This window comes from Dermacentor variabilis, chromosome 8, assembly GCF_050947875.1.
Source record: "Dermacentor variabilis isolate Ectoservices chromosome 8, ASM5094787v1, whole genome shotgun sequence".
Classification (NCBI taxonomy): domain Eukaryota; kingdom Metazoa; phylum Arthropoda; class Arachnida; order Ixodida; family Ixodidae; genus Dermacentor; species Dermacentor variabilis.
This window is the reverse complement of record NC_134575.1, coordinates 154,613,741-154,634,032: the sequence shown is the minus strand read 5'-3', so window position 1 is coordinate 154,634,032 and position 20,292 is coordinate 154,613,741. Positions and strand designations below refer to the sequence as shown.

Genomic DNA, 20,292 nt, shown 5'->3' with positions numbered 1-20,292 from the left:
CTCGCCTTCACTTACGTCGTTTACAAGCAACGTTAGGCCTCGAGACAGCATTTTTTTTTTCCTTTTCAAAGGCAAGTGAGCGGGACGAGGACGGCACATCGCTAACGCCATTGGTCACCGCTTGTTGCCGCGGGCGGCGCTAATAGAAATCCCCGGCCGAGCCACGTTCTCAGTAATGCCGCCAAGCCTCGAGGCCTTTCCCGTGCGCGAGCTCGGTGGAGGGGTGCAGGAAACGCCAGGTACGCGAAAAACCACGCTGGCAGCCACGGAAGGCAACAAAACAAAACGCGAGTGACCGGACGAGAGCGAGTGCGGAAAGACGGGAAGGGGTTGTTTTTTTTCCCATATACCGGATAGGGCACACTTTCTCCGGGCTTGGTCGGGTGCACACGAGGAGGGGCTGCGCTGTTGTGCTCACAAGAACGACGCAGCCTGGAACCGGTAAGCGTCACCTCGTTGCTGCGCCTGCATACTACTTTTACAATCGCTGGCTCAAGTCGTATGGCGGCAGTTTTACATGTCTGCGGGCTGTTTGTGCTCGCATACAAGCAGTATTGGTGCTTGAAAGTTAGAGGAGACTTGAGCTAAATTTTGCCATGTCCATGTGAACACCAACCAGCTAGCGCAACTCACCACGTTCCGCAATTTAGCCACTCCGGCAAAAAGCTGCGCAGAAGAGGCCTTACACACAGCGTCGAGTGAAGGGATATAGAGCGAGCACACGGTGTGAGAAAAGCACTAAGTGTCACACAACCGTGCAAGATTTGCGCAAACCTGGGTGAAAAATTCACACATCTGCGGCAGGCACGGCGCACATGCTTTTAGCACTATGCATTCATGTTACCAGCGTAAATTCTTACAAAGACGGTGCGATTCTGCTGTTCGAAAAGTTTTTGTCACATGAAGTGTTGGATATGCAGCATAATGGCACGAAAGTTGATGCTAATTCATTTGCTGGAAACTTCTGATTTGTGCGTTTTCGTGGCATTGGTATTTGTTATGCAAGCACAAGGATGTAGCTAACTATGCGTGGTTCGCATTGTATTCTCGTGTTTAGAGCCCACCTTATGCTAACTTTAAGCAGGTTGCATTTATTAAATTAAGTATGAGTTTATTTATTCGTTCATAGCAGTTACAAAGTCCCTTGCTTGGTGACATTATGCGACAGGTATATACTCTAGAAGCAACGGAACTGGTGTGCATCAGGTCGGCATCTTCACGAGTACCTTACAACGGCGGCTGGTACTCCAGTTGTGTACCATGCACCATGGTACCTCCATTGCGCGTTGCATGCCATGGTACCAGCAGTGCACGTTGTGGTACCATGGCGTGTGAGTGGCCGGTACGCAAGTTAGACGGACATGCGCGACATTCCCTATAGGTAATTATTGAACAGGTTGGGGAGCTGTACCCACGAAAGAAAGCGAAAGATGCCGACGAAGCTGCGGTCTCACTAGTGCTACGCAAGGCTATTAGAATCGTCAGACAGGACAAATTTAGCGGTAGGGTTGGGAATAGTGTCCTTAGGTTAGATTGGCGGGTTTCGAAATAAAAAATGGCGTACTAATGTTATGTAATTGTAATAACCATGTCATTTCACAGAGCTAAGAAAATATTACCACACAGAAACCACTATTTAGCTGATGGGATGGGACCGACTAAAACCATGCAAAGTGTGAGCAGGAAGACATTTGAATGAAAGTGCAAAAGGCATCTTGCAATCGCAAATATTTTAGCTTGGGGAAAGGACGTTCAATAAAGCTTCCACTGAGGCTAGTTGGCATCGTTCTGATTGCTGCGCTACACTGTTTATACAAAGGACAAGAACGTGCCAGGCATACATGTGCGCAAACACGTGCAGTGGCGAATAATGAACAGCTGAAGGTTTGCGCACATGTGTGTCTGTCTCATTTTTGTCCTTCGAATAAACAGCATAGCGCCGCAAGCAGAACGTTCGGGAAAAGAAGTCACGGAGGCGGTGAGAACCAATGAGCATCGCTTTACTGAACATTCAGTGGCACTAGCCAGGCGTCATACGTGGCTTAAGAAGGTCGTTATGCATGTTGAACGGGTTGCCGTTTTAAAATTTCTGGTTGTGTTACCGACAGTCCCTTTACGGGGACGTACGCGTAAACGAAATTCTGGGAAAGATAATTAATTTCTTCGTTATATCAAACCGCACATGATGTTTGCTTCAAAGGGCCCAACAGATGCTACATAGCGCACAATTAGCAAACGCGAGTTGTAGTGTAATTCGTGATTGTGGAATACATACCAACTAGTCGATTATGTCGCTGCTAAAGCGTGCAAAACCTTGGGATTTCTTCGCAGAAATGCGAACACTTCTCCACGGTCCATGTCGGAACGTTTCGTACAAGACTTAGGTCAGCTCGATTCTGGAATGCGCGTGTATGGTTTGGGACCCGTCTACTGGTCGAGACGTGGATGAGGTGGAGAGGGTGCAGAACATTGCCTCTCCTTTCGTACCTGGCACACGCGGGGTTCGGTACAGTGCATCGCGTGCGAAGGAAGCACTCAATTGCTCGACAACTGCCGAAAGCTATTCATTATTTAGCTGTTCGGGTTGATCGCGAAAAGAATCTGCAAGAGCCTTTTTATAGACCCAATCGTGTTGACCATGATTTTAAAATCCGTGAATTCACGACAAAAACTGAATTGTTTACAATGTCTCTCTTGCCTAAAACCTTTAGGGAATGGAATAGACTGCCGACTGATGTTGTGGATGGTAAATCAAATGATGCTTTCTTTTTGATGTTGGAGATGTGCATTGCTAAGGGATCAGTCTTTCATTTATTTATTTTTTTTTGGGGGGGGGGGCATTTACACTTTGCACTTATAACTCTGTCTAGCAGCAGAGGTGTCATATGTACTTGTTGTGCACTCCCCCCCCCCCGCCTCACGCTGTTATGCCTTGGCGCTGTAGGTTCCTTAATAAATAAAATTAAATATCGACATACCTGTTTAAAGTTTTGCAAACTGCACCTGCTCAGTTTTCACTGGGAGACTTTGAACGACCGAGCAGTGACTATAAAACAGATGCGTCTTATTCCTCTCTCACTGCAGCGAAGGGCTCAACGTGTTGCATCGTTAAATTTATAGACTGGACTACGACTTACCAGAGAAAAACTGTCCCGTAATCGAGAGGAGCTGCAAGCATGAAATGGCAACCGGCCAACTAGATTGGTTGGCCGCAATGTTAAAATGGGCCCAGTGCATGTTCGCAACGGCCCACGACACCATGTAATACTGTTCGACGGTCCATATGGACGCTGCCCAGCTAGCAGTAGAAAAGCGCCTGAAGGAGGCGCCTATAACAATGAAGTGCATGGTACCTTTTTAACGTCGCTATGGGGAAATGAGAAATAAAGTTCAGCGTACTAAAAGTTACAGTGTGAGTGATAGTGTGAACAAACATTAGGAAGAACTCGGAAGCAATATTTTTTTGTAACTTGTTTGGGTAATGACTAGCGTATGTAATGCGGTCCTGTACAAAGGGTTGGGGGCCACAGACGGCATTTCCTTAAGATTGACCGGTTACCTGGATGATCCCGTTTTGTTCCCGCAACTTGCCCTGGTGCTCTCGTTTGAGTGCCCGCATGACGGCTGTGGCTTTCGGCTCAAAGTCACTTGAAGGTCGCCTACAACGGGAGCTAAACTGGCATCCATGAGCACGAACAGTAGGCAGACTAGTGGTCTCCCTATTCCTCGTGCTAAACTTTTCACTGTCAAAAAAAAAAAAGGACATACAGTCTGTGCCCACAGACAGATATTTTCGCACCTTGTTCCGAGAGCGTGACGGAAGGCTGACTGCGTGTGCATGCAGGTTCTGGCGAATCCAGTGAAAGTAGCTGCCTGCATAGCTCTGTTATCGGATCAAAAGGCTTTTGTTGTCGGCCGGGTTGTCCCGACATGTATGATGTGTGAATTTTTTAACTGCACGAAAATGTTAACTTTGGGACATTGCAAATCATGGTGACGTTATTGTTACCATTCCAGTGTTCAAAGTGGAAGCCTCTAGATTAGAAATTATTTGCGCAGTTATGTGCGTAAGAACAAATTTACGTAATTATTTTGTAATTATTGATATCAGGTGGCTAAACCAAATGAGTAGGGCGGAGCCCGTCCTCTAATTATCTCGTCTAGGGAAGAAACTCCTGTAAGAGCTATTCGAAGAAATATTCTACATTTGAAGGATCTCTGAAAGCAACAGTGACGCATAAAAGGAGCGCCCATGACGTCATTATCGTCACCGTGCATTTTGTCACGCTGATATCGCTGCTACCGCCACATGAGGAAGTACTTTGCGGTTAGCCTTTGTGGTAGTGCGATGTCTTGATGGCGGGTGGCGTACTGGAACTACACAACATTACCTCGTACATTTCTTCTGTAGCCCAACATACGTTTGGCAGTAGGCATTCGTTGCTACATGGGCTGCATTAAAACATTAAGGTGCTTGCTCTGGAAAAGAGAGTAAGAAAATGAAAGCGTGCCGGCCGCTAGGCGCAGTCTCGTAAGGTCACGTCATTTGTGGCGATGGCGAGGCGACGACAAGCATATCACGGCCTTCGCCTGTCTCGCCTTGGAGGAGCCCTTAAATGTGAGAGGGATTTGTTCGCGCAGCTCTTATGGGAGGTTGTTCTACGAAGAATTTATCCGCTCAGCTAGATTATGTCAGAGACGGGCTCATTTGCTAACTTCTCATTGGCTTCAGTCACCTAAAAAAAATTTAAAGCCAATTAAGAGGAAGCTTTAGCTCGGGTGCTCCTATGTAAATACATGTAAAAGGAGAATTCATTGCACCACTGCACCAAATGTGACGAGGTTTGTTGCATTTAAAAGAAAAACTGAAAATCTAGTGACTTTCAAAATTTTAATTTAGGTCATAAATTTTTTATTAAAGATTTGCAAAAATCGAACATCTTCAGAAAATGAAACTGTCAAGTTTACAACTTTGCAACTCAACCATGAAAAGCAACGATACCACAATTCTGTGAATTACGTCTAATAGAACATCTAAAGCGGACAAAATTGATATGTTACACATCAATCTCGAAAAACTGAGTAATATGGAAATAAGGATTGTATAGAATCCTTGTACACAGCGTAACAAGTTCACGTAAGACATAAGATGACATATCAAATTTTTCCGCTTTCAATGATCTAATGGATGCCGTTTACAGAACCACGATATCTCTTGTTGATGCAGAGCTATTAATTTGTAAACTTCGTGCTTCTATTTCTTTCAAGCTTTCGAAAATTCTTGTAACAGAATTGAAGCCTTCAACAAATTTGATCAAAATCGGTTCAGTGGTTATTTAAGAAAAACAATTTTGTGTTTTACATGTACTTGAATAGGCCACGTCGGAGTTAGGGCCTGAGCTAAAGCTTCCTCTTAAGGTAACTTATACGCGCATAGGTGCGCAAATTACTCCTTACTAGATGCTGCCTACCTGGGCACTCGCATGATGTTAATAACGTCGCTGTCATTTATTTTGCACTATTCTTTCGTTAGTTTGGTGATCTCGAGGAAAAAAAAAGGAAAGCAGTCAGTATAAAATCTGTAGTTATCTTCGGAACAGCATTTAAAAAAGGACAAGAAACGTGACTGTCTTTTGGTAAGCCTCTGAAAACTTGGGAATCAATCACCTCTTGGTTTGTCTCATCGCGATTAAACGTTCTTAGGATGACAAGTAATTTCCAGCCAACGAGTGGCCACTCTTCATCAGGAACACTGATAACGCCAGTGGTAGAAGCTATGTCGTAAAATGCAATGCGTAGGGTTAGCTTATAATTTTTTAATTCTTGTTTCACTACGTTACCGCTGGAAGTTCGACAACTTTAAAGTCACTACACCACGTGGTGGCACTCCATCCAACTAAATCATCATGTCCAGAAAAGCTGGAAACGGTGGGCCAGACTGACGTAGCCGGACTGAACGCCTGTTGAGTCCGACCTGCGAGCGTTTAAGTGAATTCGACAGGCATATTGCAACCGGCCAAGCCAAGTCACCCCGATTCTACCGGGTTGTCGGGTTCGTGTAAACGCCCTGAAAGATGAGAAAAACATGGTGCCAAGCGACCAAGGTGGAGAGTATTGTGCAGTATAACAGCCATAACTGTTGTTTAATTGTGCTTGAACATTTATTGAATTCTGTATAAATGTTCTAAATACAGACAACGTTAATTTTAACGCAAACAATAACTAAATTATCAGCTTTACAACAAGTGTGGGCACGATAGTACTCTCTTCAGTCACTGAGGCAGATCGCCGATCTCCTTTGACCAAAAGTTCCTTTAAACTCACTCAGCAGAAGGGTGACCATGTGACACGAAGTGCACGTCCCTCGAGATAAAGACGACGGAGTTAAAAGGAGTTTGCGGGTGTCCGTGTGACAGGGCTATAAGACCTATTTATTAACGTTTTTGGTTTGTGGACCAGCCTTCGTCAGAGTACAGTGACAGATGAAGTATTGATACATAGCTTTAAAAGCACTCTGTAAGAACAGAGAGCGCGTCATCTGCGCTGGCTAGAACTTACACTGCGCATCATAAATCATTATAACTGCCGTGCATATTGGAAATCCGAACATATTGAAACGCAGATAAGTTCAGGATACAATATTGAAACAGGGCTATCTGATAAGTGTGCATGATTCTGCGTAGTGAAAGCAAAACGAAATATACACATGCATAGGCGTCATGACAGCACATGGCAGAAGGAAGACGTAGTTTGGTTCGCCGCAGTCATACTGCTGTCTCCTCGCTCCCTGGTTTTTTAGCGTGGTTACGACGTTTTGTCGACGAGAATTGTCGAAGACGTTGGGCGAATTGCCAAGATACCTTCTCTACAGGAGGCCGGGGGGGGGGGGAGCTTCCCCTGCCGTTGCTTCGATAGGAGCCTGCAGAAGAGCGCGATCTGATAGCAGCGGGAGCTCCGTCATTGCTACGTCAGAACAGACACCGGGCCAGAGGCAACCAGCTGACCCTGAGAGCAACCACGAATATAAGCAATATTAAGGCTGCAGAAACAGACGACGAGTCCACACTTATTGAGAATTGGGACATAGCGGACATCAGTGACCTGGACGGTGAAGGCTACAGGCTTAATAATAATAATAATAATAATATTTGGGGTTTTACGTGCCAAAACCACTTTCTGATTATGAGGCACGCCGTAGTGGAGGACTCCGGAAATTTTGACCACCTGGGGTTCTTTAACGTGCACCTAAATCTAAGCACACGGGTGTTTTCGCATTTCGCCCCCATCGAAATGCGGCCGCCGTGGCCGGGATTCGATCCCGCGACCTCGTGCTCAGCAGCCCAACACCATAGCCACTGAGCAACCACGGCGGGTAAGGCTACAGGCTTGTGTGCCACCGCAAAGAGAGGGCCGTCAGAATCCCAGTGATAATTACATCTTTCACGAATGGATGTGACCTGAAAAAAGTAAATCGCATTGCTTTGTGTACCGACATTGAAGAAATTCTTGGCGCATCGCCAATTAGGAGTCGATTTACTGCTCAAGGGCCGCTGCTTTTGGATATCGAGACAGAAGAGCAAGTTAACGCCCTTCTCAGTTGCAAGTCAGTCTCAGGGATTGCGGTATCAGCCCGAGTGCACAACAACTCCTACCTGCAAAACACCTGTATTATTAGAGGAGTGCCGAAATGGTACACTGACGAGGAACTGTTGGACTACCTAAAACCACAAAGGGTTTATCATGCAAGGAGAGTTACACGCGCGTCCACATTTCAGAGTCTGAATGGGAGTACAGACGAACCAACACCGTGGTTCTCTTGTTCCCTTCAAACACGGACCGTCTGGAAAAGATCAACTTGGACTTCACAAGACATGAGACCATTCATTACGCTGAACTCCACCTCGATGCTTCAAGTGTTAGCGCTATGGACATATGGCCAAGTGCTGCCGCGGTGCGCAGCGATGTCAGAGGTGTGGAGGATCGCATGAGTTTAGAACATGTACGCGCAACGAGAATTTTCTTGGTGCCAATTGAGCTAGTTACATTTATCTTGGTACAAAAGCCTTCAGAAGGATGAGAAGAATAAGACCAAAAAAAAGACGGAAAGTTGCAGAGTCAGACGAGACCACTGGAAGCTCAAACAGAGATACTGAATTGCCAAGCCTGAAGCCTACATCAGGAGCCCAGGAGACAGTGGTGACATCGCACAGCGGACCGGCTAAAGCAGTCAAAGCATTGAATAGAAGCCCTGTATACGAGAAGACTGCTGAACAGCCGGAGCAGCGAAGGTATGTCTGCCCTGCAGTCACTCCATTCACTTTGCAGTAAAACAGCACTACCATCACAGGAACACTGTCGACAGGTGTTATATGCTCTTTTCAAGGACCTGCGATCACTCATAGAGAAGATGCTGCCGACGAAGTCAATGAAAAACATGGCACAAGTAGTCCTGGCTCTCGAATAGGTAATTCTAAGCTCTACTTCCTTGTAAAACACCTAGCAACAGGGACGTGGTCAGGACGCAATGTTCTGGCTTGGCGCTCTTTGGCCATACCTGGCCCTTGCGCCAATAAGCACCACACATTCATTCAGGACGCAATTTTTACCGTCTCGTCCAAAGGTGCCGCTTCTTTTGCAATGGAACTGTGCGGGTCTTGCGTGTCATTTACCCGAACTGTCGCTTTTCTTACGCCACATGCCTGTGCCAATATTGGCCCTGTCCGAGGCTGGCGTTCCAAGTTCCAGATCATTGCTGGCTATGTCGCACGTAGAAGCCAAAATATTCCAACATTTCCGAATGGAAGCACCAAGACGTGAAATACTACATTTCGTCTTAACAGTTCTAGACCTCTGAAGCAGTGCTCTGGAGGTCGCTGCTGTGGAAGTGCGGTTGGGAAACCGAAGCCTCAGCGTGCCGTCCGTACATGTGAGCTCTCGTCAGAAGGTCTCGATGGGAGAAAACATGACACCTCTGCCGCCGCTGCCCTGCTCCGAGGATTATACGCGGGGATGTCAACGCGCACCATATTCCCTGGGGTGACAAGCTGATTGATGTCCGTGGGAAACAAATTTTCAGTGCTTTACATACTGAGGGACTCTCTGTGGTGAATGACAGACAGCCAATGTTTCTCCGACCACGGGCCTCGTACAGTGTAATGGATTTCACATTACACTCAGCGGACATTCTTGCATCGACAACCAAGAGTAAAGATAGAATGGGCAGCGACCATTTTCCTGTCTTCGTCAACACTGATGGGTTTCGAACCACCGGTCGAAGGTCCTGCCCTCTGACGAATTGGGATACGTGCAGGGGCGGTCTAAGCGAATGTTCTGGTGACTTTAGAAGGGTTAACTGCTGGGCTAGTTGGTGATCTTGCATAGTGAAAAGATTTTGCGCCGAAAAACAACACACACAAGAAAGACGACGACACCATGGGCACCACACGCCCGTGGTGTCGTCGTCTTTCTTGTGTGTGTTGTTTTTCGGCGCAAAATCTTTTCAGTATTCTGGCGACTTATTCGCGGATGTACAACGTAGCAACAGATTAGCTACCTATGAGAAGAATATCGACATGTTTGCACAGCGCAAAAGACGAGGACTGAAGTAAGAACACAACAAAGGCGCTGACTTCAACTGATCTTTATTTGAGATATCGCTAGAACTACATACATGAGCAAAAGTAATGAAAAAACTACTTTTACGTTAAGTCACACTTGAACTCCGATTGCATCACAGCCAGATACTTGATTTTTTTTTGTGGGGGAAATAGACAGCATGCTGATGCAAAGGTCGCCCAGCCACCGTATCTTGTCAGTCTCTATGATTTTACGTGTAAGCTGTTCTCGGTGTTCGGAAATGGCGACGCAGTTTTCAAATTCAGGGTCACAATGGCAGTCTCTGCAATGAATGCCAACATGACCTTGCGCGGCGTTATAAACATTGTAAAAATGCTCTCTCAATCGCTCATTTAAACATCTGCCTGTTTGGCCAACGTATTTCTTTCTGCAAATCAAAGGAATCATGTCAACCACATCCAGGGCGCATGCTCCAAAACGCTTCCTATCGTTAGTATTGCAAATATTTCGTGGTGTGGCATCAGCATTCACACGCCTACGGAGCACTGATAATTTTCCGGGGCAGCAAAAACAACTTTACCATCTACCTTAGTGCATATTTTCTTCAACCTGTGCGATATCTTGTGCAAGTAAGGCAGCACCGCGACTGGCTTATTGTCTCTGGCCGCGCTGTGAGCTGGTGCTTTGTCTCCCAGCTTGATTTTCTTTATTATATCTTCTGCGACTCAAACTACCAAGAACTCGGGGTGCTCAGCATATGTTAGGCGGGAGCCCTCCGCTTGGAGACATGTCTATATTGAATCACCAACTCGCTTAAGCATCCACCTTAACAAGCTGAGCTGAAGTTACTCGACAACTTCCCCGCCGCAGACTTAAAGCTCAAAAATCTATGCGCTGCCTGTAGACGAGCGGAACGAAAGCTGATGACGACGAAGGGTGACCCACCAATGAGGACAAGATATAACATAATTATCGCAGTGATTCACTATTACACAAAGAAACTAAGAAGAGATCAATGGGCAGCATTTTGGGCAGGCATCTCGGTCTGCACCTAGTACCTAGGATATGGTGGGTCATTAATAACTTTGCTGGATAGGTTCGACTAATCACGCCATTTGAAGCTCTAGCATTGAAGTTAGGCAAGTCACTCGCTTGTCATGCGAGTGCTTGTGCTCAATTATACTCGTCCGGCAGGTCAGTAGGCACAACAATCCCGCCTCCGCCACTATCGCCGTCTCTGATGGATGCGCCGTTCAAATTAAGGGAGTTGGGCCTAGCTATGAGCAGCCTCTGACGTCGCTGTGCGGGGGTATCTGACTTTATAATAATAATAATAATAATAATAATAATAATAATAATAATAATAATAATAATAATAATAATAATAATAATAATAATAATAATAATAAATTTTATTTCGGCCTCGAAAAATACAGACAGGGGGAGCTGCAGAAAAAGCTGTCATGGACAGGCAATCTCATCGCAGACATGATGGCGTCATGATAAAGAAGAAAAAAAAATTGCCGACGATTACGTTACTTCCTAATGCGAAATTTGAGCGCAGCAAATAAGCTGTTTCACCTTTTCGATAGATTGAGGCAAAGAAATCGAGCAACACATGTATGCGCTATCACAGAATTTTTTTTTTATTTTTCACACGTATTCCTTTAACAAAGACTCCACTAACAGTTCTTGACAGTCATGAAGGAAGCTTTGTGGTCGGAGAAATAGACTGATATATGTTCGACTTGGTACACCAATGCTTGATTCTCAAAGACGAGATCTATACAAGTGCCTCGCGAGGTTGTCACAGCCGTGGGACGCGTTACGAGCGAGAGGAACGGGATGTTCTCCCGCATAAGTGTTAGGAAATTGCTGTTTGTCTTTATGTCAAGCCGCTACCGATCTGGCTCTCTGATTGCCACCGCACAGGGCGAACGGCAGCGGCAATTTCGGCTCGGGCGGTGCACATATACAGATCCGCCGCCACCGATCTGGCTCTCTGATTGCCACCGCACAGGAGTTGCATTGGAAGAGGAGCGAAGAAAGGAATTAAGTTCGAGCCGGCGCTTTCACAACCGGAGACTCGCAGGAAGAGGGGGGAGGGGGGCGGCGTGTACACCCAGCGGCAAACGATGGGGGCAGAAGCGCGCGCAGCAAGCGGACAACACGATAAAGGGAGGAGGGAAGAGATAGCAGCGACTGACTGATGCCGCTGACGCCGATAGTGAGTCAACCCCAGCTGCGGAGTTGGTTTCAGGGACAACGAATAACCGGCGCGTCGGCAACTGAAGAGCACCCTATCCGCCACACAAGAACAGGGGGGGGGGGGGACCCTTACCTCCTCTTTCTGCATGGCGGCGACGGTGTTCTATGCAGTCACGTTATCTTGACTCTCTAGCGGCGTCAGCGGCATCCAGCGGTATCAGTCGGTCGCTGCTAGCGCTGGGGGGATGAAAGGGGGGCGGAGCTGGTTACGAGGCCGACGACGACGCCGACGCGAAACCCAGGAACGGACGCCAAAGAGCTGCGCTCTAAAAAAATATACAGCAAGAACATACGAAGACTAAACAAAATCTTATCCGCACTTACATGTGCAGAAACCAAGTTACTTCGTCAAAAGCGGGATTACACTTAACATAATCGTCAAATAACATTAATCAAATAACAGCACAAATGACAAAGAATAATGGACACAATAAATATAGAACAAAGAAAACATCCTATATTAAGCATTAACTATACCTAATGATTACTCAGTGGCACATTCTTTTGCATATGAATTGCATATGGCACGTATATCTCGTTGGGTACAGGCAAACAAGTTGATGTTAGCAGATTCGTACGCGTTGAGTAGGGAAGGCAGTGTGTGTTGAAGGCGCTCTTTCCCGGTATTGATGCGTGCTGTTGGCACCAACCAGTTTTCGGGGTGTCTGAAAGGGTAACTCTTTTTATTTTCTTGTAAGTTTGCCGGATGCCGAATGTTACTTATATTATTTCAATCAAATCCTGACTACCCTACTGGTTGAGAGACAACGTGATCTGCTGACATCTTTTAACGAAGTGTGGGCCAGACGGGATATTCCAGATTTATGGAAGGCAGCATGAGTGGTACCGGTTCTGAAGCCTGGAAAAATCCGGGTGCTCTGAACTCGTACAGACCGGAATCGCTGACCTCCTGTGCAGCGAAGCTAATGGAGAAGCTGGCGCGCAAAAGACTCACTTGGTACGTCGAGCAGGGTCGGAATCTACCGTCGTGCATGACTGGGTTTCGGCAGCGTCTTAGTGCTCAAGACAATGTGCTGGACCTGCTAAGTCACATAGAACATTACAATGTAGACGGCCTATCGGCACTTGGTGTTTTTATGGATGTCTCCAAGGCTTACGACTACGTGCCTCAAACAGCCATCATCTGCCAGTTACAAGCAATAGGCGTCACGGGTCATGGCTTTCCCTTCATACATACCCACAACCTTCAAGGTTGTGGGTTCGGTTCCCACCTGCGGCAAGTTGTTTTTTCATCCACTTTAATTTCCATTAACCTATAGTTTCTTTATTTCATTTATTAAGCACAAGTAATTTCCCCTATGTTGTCGTTGGTGTCAGTGTTTGTTGGCTTCTTATGATATACGTCAGATAAGCCACTTGCGCAAAAAAGTAAACGAAAGAAAAAACAAGAAAGGTGCGATGAAATCATATGGAAATTACACTGTGTAGTAAGTGTATTTTTGTCCTTAATCTAAAGTTAGGCAGGTTAGTTTTTCTTTCTTTTCATTTCTGCAGACGAGGCAGTTAAATTTGTTAATAACATAGGATTCGCGAAGCTCGCAGTCATAGGTGGTGCGAGTATGGTTACTTTGAGATTCTTAAATGAGTGACCCGGTATGTCAACATGCTTCGAGAGTTGTAGGTTTGGTTGGAGGTTCATCTGTGATTCCAGGTAAATTTATTATTGACACTTTGTCACTTAATGCTAGAGAAGACGTACTAAGTGTCAAAAATGTCATTTATAAATGACAGCCAGTTCTCGCCATTAAGATTAGAACGTGCAGCTGCCTCATTTGGTTGGACACTCGGATTACGCATGTAATGCACGCGTGTTCATAAGTACCTGCCATGATAATTCAGTTCAGATCACTGGCTTACGGGCAGTGCTAGCTTCTATCACCCCTGTTGGTTTATCTCTACTGTGATTACTTTTCACTTAGGTGTCATGTATAATATTGCGTAGTTTCTGGTAAATAAACCTTTAGAAGCTGTCGCCCGCATATGTCGTTTGTGTATCACTTTGTCTCCATCTGCTTAGCGCCGTAAGCTTTGTTTTCAAGTCATGAAGCAACTAGTCAGCAACAGGTTTTGTAAAAGTACATTCAGTGATACACCCTTAAAAATTCATCTTAGAGTGCTCCCAATGCCACGCCATTACTGAGCTTGGACTGAGACGCACGTGAAAAACACTCGAGGCTTGATGGGAAAAGTCAAGGACGTCCGCCGAGATGACTACTCGTGCTTTTCGTCGTACGTTCTTTTTTTTACCAGCGTGCCAGTCGACTTTGCAATATAATCTTGCAAGCGTCAATGAAACAACCCGACCTTAGATGAACCAACCAGTTTGACGTGACGAAGCTCCGAAGCCTGCTACGCCTGTTCAACGCGTACTTGACTTACAACAATGCCTCCTACGAACTGATGCACGAGACGGCAGTGGGTGCTTCTATCTTTGCATGTGTGGCAAACCTGACAATTTTGAGTCCAGGACATCGAGTTGCTCCAGGCCCCGACCTAGGCAGGTACCGTTGTTAAGAAAGGCAGCATTCAACGGACTGCTGTACAGCACGGAGCCTTCCATCGAAATTACGTGTAAGAAGGGCTCCTTTATTGGGCTGCGCGGTCAGACACTGGTTTACATAACACGTGTTGTAATCAGCAGTGCTGTTAGCAATAGTGAGTGCCATCTTTAAAGGTGGCGATAACAAGGAAATGTCGAACTACAGACCAATATGTATAATCTCGGTGTTTTCAAAGGGCGTGGAAAAGTTAAATACTTATAGAATGAATACGTTTTCTGAAAAAACATAACATAGTGGAAAATTCCCAATTTGAATTCCGCAAGGGTCAGTCGGCAGAGTTGGCACTATTAACTCAAAAAAGTAATCTTGAATGCTATAGAAAACAAGCTTTTAGCCCTAGGGGTCTTAGCCGACTATTCTCAAGCGTTCAACAGCACTAACAACGAGACATTAATAAAGAAACTTGAACACCACAGCTTTAGGGGAGCATTTCTTGATTTACTAATAACGTACCTACAATATCGCCACCAGAGGGTTATCATGAACACTTATGCCTCTAAAGCCATAAAAATTAACTCTGGGATACAACAAGGAAATATCATTGGTCCCTTATTGTTTAATCTTTACAATAATGATCTTCACAAGCATGGATGAGACCGTTAAGTTCATTGTTTATGCTGGCGATACTAGCTTGTTTTTTGCCTCTTCTAATATTAGTGAGCTAGTGCAACTCTGCAATCACGCCCTTAATAATCTACATAAATGGAGCTCAGTCAACTCAAACCTAACTACAAACTAACCGTTAATAGTACTAAAACTAAAGGGGTGCTGTTTCAAGCAAGAAATAAAAATGCCATAATTAACGGCGACCTCATCACAGGTACTTCTATAATTGAACTTGCTGCCTGCGGCAAGAGTATTGGAGTTTTATTTGATAAACCCTTAACCTGGAATAGTCCAGTTGATTTCATTTCCAAAAAAGGTTGCCAGAGGTGTTGACATATTAACAAGATTGCGTTTCTCTTTGCGTGAACCGTTAAAATGCTAATATACAATTAGCTATTTTTATTGCAGATGAACTATTGCCACCTGGTCTGAGGTAGTACCAACACAACTAACATAACTAAGCTGTTGATATTGCAGAAAAAGCTGTTTGTGCTATTGCTAACGCACCGTGCCTAGCTCACACAGAACTACTTTTTATCACCCTTCGAATGCCAACCATAAGTTCCATCTACAATGATTTACTATTTAAGCGATGTAGAGAAAGCAAAAAAGAAAAACAAGGCAACAATTAGATTCAGGAGATATCTAACCTCACATGAAATACTAACGATTACCATACACGCCATAATGAAACATGATACGTTCCGAAAACTCGAACCAACTACGGTGCACAGTTACTAAATTACAGACTGCCATCATTACTTAACTCACTTGACAATGCTATGTGATTCATTTGTGTATCATTTTCATTTTGTCAACTTATGATTCTTGCTTCGGATTGCTCCTTCACATTCCTGTATCGTAAAGCATGCTTTTAATGCTGTTTTTGTACTATGTTTTAATCGCTGAAGGCGAAATCTTTTGTAATAGATCTGTACAAATTCTTAAATTGAATCGTGAACTCTGCTTGTAAGTGCTGTTTTTGTATTAGTAATAGCTGTTATGAAACATCTTTTTTTCGCTTTTTTTACGTAGGTCTGTGCAGCTGAAGTAGCCTGTATTTAGAGGGAACATGGGCCTTTGTTAAGCCGCGCTCTTTCTGCTTTTTGCCCATGTTCCTGACATTGTGTAATCATGATGTCGAATAAATCCACCTGTCTGTCTGTCTGTCTGTCACATTTCAAAATGTACTTAAAATCTGTGCACACAAGCGTTAAGTCATTACAGCGCTAGTCAACCATCGTAAAAGCTGAGCACGAGGTCGCGGGATTGAATCCCGGCCACGGCGGCCGCATGTCGATGGAGGCGAAATGCGAAAACACCCGTGTACTTAGCTTTAGGTGCACGTTAAAGAACGCCAGGTGGTCGAAATTTGGTTGTTGCATTTGGTTAGTGGTCGGAGTCCTCCACTACGGCGTGCCTCATAATCAGAAAGTGGTTTTGGCACGTAAAACCCCATAATTTTTTTAACCATCTTAAAAACGCATTTTACACAAATAAGATTTAAAAAAGGAGCTAGAAGCAGCACATAAAAATTCGCAGTATCACCCGAAAGGCGAATCATCGATTGCAATAGCAAAGTAATAGACAGCTATACAAAGTAAGGATAGTAGTTCGATCGACCGTGTAAACTTGCAAACATTCGCTTACGAACTAAATTAACAGGCATGGTGTCGGCGCGCACGGCCAAAGATGAACACATCCCGCTCGATGAGCGCGGACACTCGCCCTCAAAACGCTGCCGTGAGGGATTGCGGCCTCCGTGCTCGCTTCGACCCAAACCGAGCGCAGGCGTCGTCGGCGCGCCCCGCCGCAGGCCGCTTGCAGGATGCGGCGCACAACGTCGCCCCTCCCTCCCCCGGACGAGCCGCTTCCTTCCGGCTTTCCTTCCTTGCACGCGCGAGATTGAGCCGCGATCCACTCAAACACTCTCGCTCGCGCATACAGCGTACGCAAAGGCGCTATCGCGCTTCGACTTTATACGGAGCATCATGCCGACAGCAAAGACGCGCCTGGAGTGTTCATTCAAGTGCTATCACAATGAAGAGCCTCGAAGAACAGCCGCCCCTGACGCGTTGCATTACAGGAGATGGTGCGGCAAGAAGCGGCCGCAAAGATGACGCACGCAGACCCATGATGCTCGAAATGAAGGCTCTCCGCGATGCCCAATGTTCTGAAAACTACTGAACTGCTGTATAGAATGTTCAAGAAGCATGGCGCCCTGATTTCGGACGTCTGAAATCGCTGGTCGTCGAAATGACAGAGGAAACGGTAATATGTTTAATATGTTCGATCAGGCCTACCAATACTCTACTCACACTATAAATTCCATCCATTAAAAATGATGTATAACATTGTGAACAATCATACAAAACGGGAATTTGGTACATAAATGCAGTTAAAAAAGTCAAGGCACACGAGGCTAAAGCATGAAATGAGTATTCTCATACCACAATCACGAACTTCGGCGCCCCGTTTTTTTTTTTCCCACGAACAATTTTACAGTAGAATTCACTGCCGCTAGAAGTAACGCATTTGACTAGCGTTGAATTATATTTAGCTACCCTTCCTGACCCTGTGTAATCTATAAGATTTGCTGCACTGATTTTCTTTGTGTCATATAAGCGGCGCGCACTATGTGGTCTTACCCCGTCATAACATTTTTTTTTTCAGCACACTCGTTGTCAACTAATTTGTGACCCTCTTCTGTGTAATGTAGAGTTCTCACAAAATGGTTGCTTTTCGTTACGGGCACGTGTTTTCGGATTGTTATTTGAAAGGAATCTTTGTGCTGGAAAACCTTCTTGCTCTTTTCTTTATGCTTTTATCTCTTTGTATTAAAAGAGAGAGAGAACAACTTTATTGAAAATGCCTGCAGAATCGGTTAGGCTCCCTCCACGCAGGGAGGACAAGCTTTTACCGCGACGCGGCCACTACGTCAGTCTCCTGCATTGTGCTCCTCAAGGTCTTGGTTCCTCGCTAGTTCCCCGGGTCCGAGAGGGCCGCAGCCCCCTTCCTGGGGCTGCTGCCCCTCTTCTCCTCGGTTTCGCGCGGTCGCTGCCTCTCTAGAGCTGCCGAGACCTGCTGGAAAGCCTTGAGTTGTGTCTCTTGATCATAGCTCCTCGTTGCAGCCTCTAGCTGCGGTGGTATCATCGTCTTCTCGCTGGATTCTCGCGGATTTACGCTACAGTCCCAAAGGATGTGATCCGCGGTGGCTCTCTCCTTCGCGCACAGTCTACAAACGTCACTCGCGTACATGCTCGGACACACGTACTTAGCTAGCACCGGGGTGAGCGGGGACCCCGTCTGTAACTGTCTTTATAACACTGCCTCCTTTCGGGTAAGCCCCGGGTGAGGTGGCGGCATAGTCTGTCTGTTCGGTCTGTACCACTTCACTATTTCGTTGAAGGTGGTCATCTTGTCCTTGGCGCTGCACCGCGACCAACACGCCGAGTCGGCCGTGCTTGCAGCTGCGCTGTTGGCCGTCTCGTTGTGGTTCACGCTCCCGCTTTTTGACACGTCACTGCCCACGTGGGCCGGAGACCACTTGATCACTACGGCACTTTTGAGTCCGATGTCTTCGGCCTTGGGCAGTATGCGCTGCCTCACTACATACCCTACCCTTGGCGTAGTTCTTCACTGCCGTTCTAGAGCCACACAACACTTTAGTGCATCCGGGGTCGGAGACGGCCAAGGCGATGGCCACCTCCTCCGCCCGGTGCGCTTCTCGAGTCCAGACGCTCGCCGCGGTCTTCGTTGCAGCCGTCGATGCCCCGACAGCCACCGCCGCGTATGCGTCGCTGCTCCCTCGATACTCCGCCGCGTCCACGTAGACGGCGCCTTCTTCTCTGGCGTGGAGGTCCACGAAAGCCCTGGCCCTCGCCAACCTCCGCTCCTTGTGCTCGGGGTTCATATTGTTTTGTTTTTTTTCCTGAAATGTATGTACGCCTAGTGTAATGCTATTACTTCATTGTTAACCACTCCTGCCCTGGCTGCCAGAAGGCAGCTGGCAGTATTGCACAAATAAATAAATAAATAAATAAATTCCGCGGTTTCCTGTGCCAAACCACCATTCCATTATAACATACGGAAGGCAAGGTAAACGACGCCGAGCAATTTGGACATGTATTCTTTAGTACTAGAGCTCAGGCGGATACCGTGTGTCCAGGTAACCTTAGACAAGCTGTTCAACTAAAAAACAAAAAGTAAGAAAGGTTTAAAAAACATGGTGCAAGATTAAATTGAAGACCTACGAAGTTCGGTCGTCAGACTTCTGACGACCGAACACCGGACGTCTTAAAATCGTGTCTCGCACCTTGTTTTTAAACATTCTTTCTTTTTTCGTTGAACTGCTGCGGTAACGTTACCTGTGTAAGCTTAAATAAGGCTTATCAGCTATTATTCTGCGAATCTGAAAAATAATAAAGAAATAACGGAAGCTATGCTTGCGTATGGAATAAACAGCATGTCGTTTGCAGCAACCTGAAGAACCGTCTCGTAAATTTCCGTTTTGCTTAATTAATTATTATTAATGATTTTGGTAAATATTTTAATTATCAGCATTTCCATTTGTTGGGCGTGTTGGTAAACTGAAAGCATATTTAGCGCCAGCAAACAAGGACGGAAGGGAGACGACACCACAATGCGCTAACTTCAACAACTTGATTTTCAGGAAATACACCTATATAACCAATGCACAGTGGCACCATCTCATCCAAATCTTAACCATCCAAAAAAGCCGTCTCCTTATCCAACAAGTCGACCGAAGGGGCACCAACACACGTATCACTATTCCGCCAGATAGCCTGAGCCCCAATAATCTCTCGGACACCTTTATCCTTGTGCTTCGCAAGAACCCGGCAGGATCCATACACCGGCGCACAGCCGCATTCCCGACAATGACTTGACAGATGACCGTATTGCTTATTTTTCACGTTTAGGCCATGTTCACCATTCCGTTTAGGCCATGCACCATTCCGAGTACCTCTTTAAGAACATATTTGTAATGCCGTCTGGGCCTGGGCTTTTCGTTACATCAAGTTTTAATATGAGGTTATGTACTCCGGTGACATCAAGATTTGGAAGAGAGGGCAGATTGCGGCACGCGGAAAATGGGGGGTTGGCGCCATCATCGGTAGAAAAAACAGATTTGAAGAAGTTCTTGAAGGCATTGGCTGTAGTTTCAGATTGGGAGCAGGATTGGCGATTAAGAATAAAGAAAGAAGGTACAGAAGATGCAGGACTAATTGATCTCCAGAAT

The 20,292-nt window shown here is 45.8% G+C and overlaps 1 protein-coding gene across 2 annotated transcripts in view; it reads left to right on the top strand.

The window, feature by feature from the left end:
- The first annotated feature begins 200 nt into the window (after positions 1-200).
- The window catches only part of LOC142590681 (uncharacterized), a 344,046-nt gene continuing 323,954 nt past the window's right edge, over positions 201-20,292 (top strand). For both annotated transcript variants that reach the window (XM_075703098.1, XM_075703097.1), the window contains exon 1: positions 201-441. The gene's annotated coding sequence lies outside the window, so the exon portion shown is untranslated. The remainder of the gene's footprint in view (positions 442-20,292) is intronic.